Consider the following 6,235-nt stretch of genomic DNA (forward strand, 5'->3'; position numbering starts at 1 on the left):
CCAGCATATAGGGCCAGAGCCCTACTCTTTTGAGCCACAGGTGCTGCCCTTCATAGGATTCTTAATTAAGGTAGTCCAGGTTGATCCAATATCAAGGATGGAGTATTCTCTCTCTAAACTAATTTTGCAGGATTCGTACTACGTTTATTCTTAACCTCAGTAAAAAACAAATGACCAAAAACTACGTTGATAGAATTAACTCTAAAAAATGATTTCTTTATGGAAAGAAAATGAAAAAACACACAAAGTCCTGCAAACTAGGGGACCCAAGAAGTTTCCTTTAGATAGCCTTTCAAAGGTATAAAGATTTCTCATTCAGGACTTAAAGAAGTAAAGGTTGAAGAGAAAAAAATAAGTAGACAGCTCCTTCTAGGAGCGCAATAGGTTCCTCGTGGTAAGATCACCCCATAGGGCGGCTTACCGCCTCTGGGGCCCGGTCACTGGGCACTACAAGGTCCAGGAAGCGCCGCGGCGGGGGCGGGGCTTGCTGACCGCTGTGACGTTGTGGGCGGGGCCAGGCGGGATAAGCTTTCCCTTGGGTTCTTAGCTCCGCCCCCGTCCCTTTCCCTGCCCTGTTGCTGTTGCGCTGCTGCTGGCTGCTACCCCTGGTGAGTCCCTCCCAAGGAAGGGGGCAGTTCAGCCCTTGGGTTGCCCAAACTTTAACTTCTAGTCTAGCGAAAAGGCCATGGGTGGGTAGAGGGGCGTCCAGTTTCGGGTTTTACCCCAGGCTACCTTCTGGGGTGATAGTAAGTGGGAGAGGCGTCCTGGAGGCCCTGGAGCCCCTTCCGCGGCCTTGGAGCGTCAAGGAGCAGTTTTCTTTGAGGGCAGGGCTGGAGTTCGTGTGGCCAGTTAAGAGGCTTCTTCGGACACCTCTGACGGAAGTGAGGGTCTTGATGCTTCATTAGCCCGCAGCGGGAGTCGTGGGTTCGGTAGTCCTTCACCTTGACGTCATCACTCTTGGCTTCCAGGCAAAGGCGGAGCCCTTCCGCCTCATCCTGGGCAAGTTACTTTCTCTTTGGACCTCAGTTTACCTCTCTACGAGTGGGTTTGACTCACGAAACCCTTATCGTTTGCATTCTGCAATTGCAGGAAGAGATGTTCTAGGCAGCCTAGAAGTAAAAGAGGTGTAGCACCCTGCTTCTTTACAGTTGATTTCCCATTGCCCCTCCCCACCGCCACCATTAGCCCAATTTTAGTTTGGGGGCTAATATTCCCACTTACATATGATTTCAACCCCACAGGACGTGTTATCTTTTTTCTGTTGCTTGTATTCTTTGTTCTAGATGCAAGCCAACAAGTGGCCTTGGTTGGAGCTGAGTAGAATAATAGGTGATTTTTATAACTTCTCCACTGTTGCAAAAAACCATTTAAAGCAAAGGACTTTTTGCAGCAGGTCTTTTAGCTTATGGAGAACACATAATTAAGGAATATCCAGATGGCTCAGTTTCCCTGGTATTTTCAGAGGGCTTTGAAATTTTATCCTTTAGCAGACGTAACAGCTGTGGAGTGGAAAGGACCTTGAAAAGGGTAGTTGGTAATCCTGAATTACCTGGCACTATCAAGTCCTATTGTCTTTTGAGTCAGATAGTACATCTGGGGCTCTTTTAAAATTTCGGCTGTACTTATTAGTAGACTGTCTTGCATCTTTATTTTCTTAGATGAAAAGAGAGACAGTTAAAATGAACTCTTTCACTTAGGATCAGCATTATAGCTGGAAAGGTCCTGAGAGATTTTCTAGCCTGATCCACACATTTTACTGATGAGGAAACAGAGGCCAAAAAAGGAGGTAGTGTGACTTGACCAAGGTTTCAGAGCTAGCTGGGGGCAGAATTAAGAGCCCAAGTCCCTTGGCCCCTAGCCTAGTCCCCTTTCTACCACACTTACAAACACTGCTACTACTCACATTACAAAGACATGGCATAGTAGAGTCACCCCTTTCAAGAAAAAAGTGGAAAGTCTCAGTAAAATGGAAATTTCATACACAGCTTTGAGCTTTTCACGGTTTCTTTCAGTTGCCTGCATCTCACGTCCCAGAACTATTTTCCTGTTCTTCCCCTAGACCTGGTGCTGGGACTGTGGTGGTGTGGTATGTGGGCCTGCTTATGACAGACTGGACAGCCAGTTGAAACAGTTGTTAACATACGGTACTAAAGGGTTCCTATAAAATTTTTATAAGGTACTCTGAAACATTTTAGGTAAGGAACTAGAGTGAACTTGGAAATTTTGGACCAGAGCAAGTGGTTCAATAATTTGAGGACCAGTGATTGTGTCTGCTTTTACTACCTGTGTCAGGGCCCTCTACATAGCCATAGCATCCATCCACTGCCTGTGTTCTCCAAGGGTAGGTCTGGGTAAGCTTCTCTGCCAGGGCCAGGAAGAAATGGAATTCAAATGAGTTCATCCATTTTGCTAATTGCTAATAGTTTAGAAAGTAAACAGAAGGATGAAGGAATTCGATTAAATTCCTTATCGAAAGGATAAGTCAGTGGGTCTGACTAATCTTTGTTTCTACTGCTCTCAAATGAAGAATTGATTTGCATTTCTCTCTTGGTTATGGAAGCGTTTCATTTCGTTCTGTGAACTAATCCAAAGAATCTTACCTTCATTTCTCTTGTGTTTTGTATCCTGTGCCCACTGATACAAAAGACTAATGTTAAAATGCCGGGCATTTTAAAAATTTTCTGCTAAAAAGCTTATCAGTGTAGTTTGCAGATTTGCTCAGAAAGAGCAGAAGTAGAACTGACTGTCCTTTTGTGCAGGAAGACAGAAGAGGATCTATATACCCTTGTGGAGACAGTCCTGGGAGTAGTATATTAGGCTTGAAGAGCTCATTAGATGAAAATGTGTCAGGTTTTCTTAGAAGCCACGCGCCAATTCAAGGGAGTCATTTTAAAATACATTCCTATTATTGCTAGCTCCTCTGAGGACCCTAATCTTTTAGAAACCAAACTAAAAAAAAAAGAAGGAGCAGCTATGTCAGATGCCAAGTAAAGTGCCTCTGATGGTTGGTGGAACCTGTGCAGTATTTTCCCATGCTTGATTGTTTTGCTTTTAAAAATAGCTATTTGTTTTCCCTTCACACTCCTTCTGTGGTCAGTCTTTGATTTGGGGGTATAAGTAAGGAATTAGGTGGAATACCATTTCATAATTTCTAGGGAACCTAATTCATCCCACTGATTTTTCATAACTCAGTAGCTTTCCAGGCTTCTAAATTTAACTTTTGCTCTTCATATATTGCTTCTTTCTTCTTGCCTGTATGAATTACTGTCAGATTAGAAGAGGATGATAGATAGGTTCTGTGGTGGGAAGGGTGGTTAAATAGGAAGGAAGTTAATGCTTAAATTGTCTATCTTCCTTCCCTCACCCTTCACAAACACTCATTTCTAGGTAGTTTGTTAGAAAGATAATTTCCCAAGCCTTTGCCAGAGCCCATTTCTCCCAGGGAAGTTTATCACTGAGAGAAAGGAAAGGCTTTAGGGATCGCTGGCCTTAAAACTCAGCAGGTGCCATCCCTCCAAGAAAAGCTGAATGGAATACTTCTCACTGACCCAGTTCAGGTTGGTATGGTCATGCTGCAGGTTTGCCCGTGGCCCTTGGTCCTCAGCTCAGTAAAAAGGAGAGAAAGAAAGGCACTGTTGGTCTCCAGTCTACCAGCCTCCTCAACCTCTTCTCCAGTTTTGGCAGAGGAGAATTTTAGCCTTTATTTCCAGAATGCTATTGTACGTCCTTTGAATCCTTTATGGGAAGATGACAAGATCTTTGAAATAGGAAATTGCATGGAGTCTCTTGCATTTTGATATGGAAGGAACAAAAGCGGTTGACTTTTTCACATAGATAATTAGGTTTGCAGATGAATGAAAAGAGATAGTTTCCCTTGACTGTACACTCAAGCCTCAGAATGTGAGCTCCTTCAGTCATTCTGTATAGATGTGCTGTCCTTTTTTCAGTGCTCTGAAAAACTTAGATTGGTTGTTTTTCTAGTAAGAAAAGAGAGGCTGTACTAAACCACCCATCTCCTTGGGTGGTCTTGCCTTTCAGAGTGGCATCTATTTGCAAAACAGCTTGCTAGAGTTTGAATGTGTGGAAGGTGGGTAACTGAGTGTGAATTTGATGGGTTCTTAAGGACATCAAATTTGTGCTTTCTGTTTTTTGGCAGTATGCCACTTAAACCAGCTATACCAAGAATTGATTTAACACTTGGAGAACTTATCATCTCCTCACTTGGTAGAGTGCTATGGCATCATAGCTCACAGCAACCTCAAACTCTTAAGCCCAAGCAATTCTGTAGCTTCATCCCCCCTAGCAGCTGAGACTACAGGTGCTCACCACAACGCCCAGCTATTTTTAGAGATGGGATCTTGTTCTTGCTCAGGCTGGTCTCGAACCTGTGAGCTCAAGCAGTCCTCCTACCTTGGCCTCCCAGAGTACTATGATTACAGGCGTGAGCCACCGTGTCCAGCCCCTCCTCACCCTGTTGTAGAAAAGAGAAAGCAGGGAAACGGCAACTTCCCCAAGGGTAGCCAACTATTTAAGAGCAAGGCTCAAAAAACAAAAAAGAACTCTGAACCCCAGAGTCACCCTAACCTACCTACAGAGTCCTTTCTTTTTTCACAATTTGATGAATGAAGTGTATATCTGTTCCTTTGTTTATTCAACAAAAACTTAATCAGGGATTGCTGTGCCTTAGACACTGTGCTGTGTGTATAATGCAGAGAAGGAAAAGGACTGGGCATAAGATTCTTAGGTTAATTGAGGGGCAGGCCCTGAAATCACTCTCACCTGAGTGATCCACAGTCAGAGGATAAACTGTGATCCACAGTTCTTCATGATCCACAATCAGAGGATAAATTAAGTCATTTTGTATGCTCAAATACGTTGGTGCTCCAGGCTTATAACAGAGCGGACATGCTGGCCTCAACACGACTGGAGAGTACTAGGAATAAAAGGATCTGCAAGCTGAGAAACTCTCTGCCCACCCTCCCGTATCATCCAAGAGAAACGTGCATCAGAGTTTACGGTAGGGAAAAGCCTTGACCTAGACTGGAATGTGACTCCTCCCTCACCTTTGAAAAACTGTTTTGAGGTTTGAGGTTGAGGATGTGGCTAAACTGTGTCACAAACAAGAAAGTGAGTGCATTTCTTAGTTCCTCAACTCAATCCCAAGAATAGACAGTTCAGTGCCACATAGTCCCATTGTCTTCTTTGGGCAAAAACTGACTTTGAAGAGTTAGAAGAAACAAAGTCTCCATAAAAGGCCCTACTGGAAAGTTCAGAGAGCTAGCTGAAAACGTGGAGGGTGGGCCTCCTGGAGAGAGCATGGAGGCCTGCGCTCCTTTCCCCTACTTCACCTTACATATCTCTTCACCTGTAGCCTTTGTAACAAGCTGGTAAATATAAGCCTGTCCCTTAGTACTGTGAGTCCCTCCAGCAAATTAATTGAACCCAAAGAAGGTCGATCAGAAGTTGTAGAGGAAGAAATTGGCAACTTGTTTGTGTGGGGGAGAGGGACAGTCTTGGGGACTGAGCCCTGGACCTGTGGGATCTGACACTATGTCTAGATAGACAGCGCTAGCATTGGATGGGAGTTACACCCAACTGCCCCACACCCAGTTATAGAAATCTGTGTTGGTGGTGGTTGTGGTGCGACAGCAGAACAAAACACAGTTGAGTTTTTATAAACACCTAGTAAAACCCTGGGCTGTGAATCATGTATTCACTAATTATTAGACCTGCCAGGCATTTAGAAGACGGTGCATGTGGCTGGGAATAGTGGCTCACACTATTAATCCTAGCACTCTGGGAGGCCAAGGTGGGAGGATAGCTTGAAGTCAGGAGTTCCAGACCACCCTGAGCAAGAGCGAAACCTCTTCTCTACTAAGAATAGAAAAAAAATTAGTCAGGTGTTACAGTGGACACCTATAGTCCCTACTTGGAAGGCTGAGATAGGAGGATGACTTGAGCCCAGGAGTTTGAGGTCACTGTGATTTAGACTAAGGGCAGTGGCACTCTAGCCTGGGCAACATAGCAAGACCCCCATCTCTAAAAGAATAAAATTTTAAAAAAGAAAAGAAAAACTTGTTTAAGGGGCAGGGAGTATCAGGTGTCAATAATTCAAAATACTGGCTCTGAGCCTATGGCTCAAGTGGCTAAGGTGCCAGCCACATACACCTAAGGTGGCGGGTTCAAATCCAGCCCAGGCCTGCCAAAAACAACAATGACCGCTGCAACCAAAAAA

The 6,235-nt window shown here is 44.3% G+C and overlaps 1 protein-coding gene across 1 annotated transcript in view; it reads left to right on the plus strand.

The window, feature by feature from the left end:
• The first annotated feature begins 501 nt into the window (after positions 1-501).
• The window catches only part of CALCOCO2 (calcium binding and coiled-coil domain 2), a 24,978-nt gene continuing 19,244 nt past the window's right edge, over positions 502-6,235 (plus strand). The window contains exon 1 of the mRNA XM_023511265.1: positions 502-608. The gene's annotated coding sequence lies outside the window, so the exon portion shown is untranslated. The remainder of the gene's footprint in view (positions 609-6,235) is intronic.

The sequence above is a fragment of the Otolemur garnettii genome, unplaced genomic scaffold (genome assembly GCF_000181295.1).
Source record: "Otolemur garnettii isolate 467f Iridium unplaced genomic scaffold, OtoGar3 scaffold00018, whole genome shotgun sequence".
NCBI classification, from domain to species: Eukaryota; Metazoa; Chordata; class Mammalia; order Primates; family Galagidae; genus Otolemur; species Otolemur garnettii.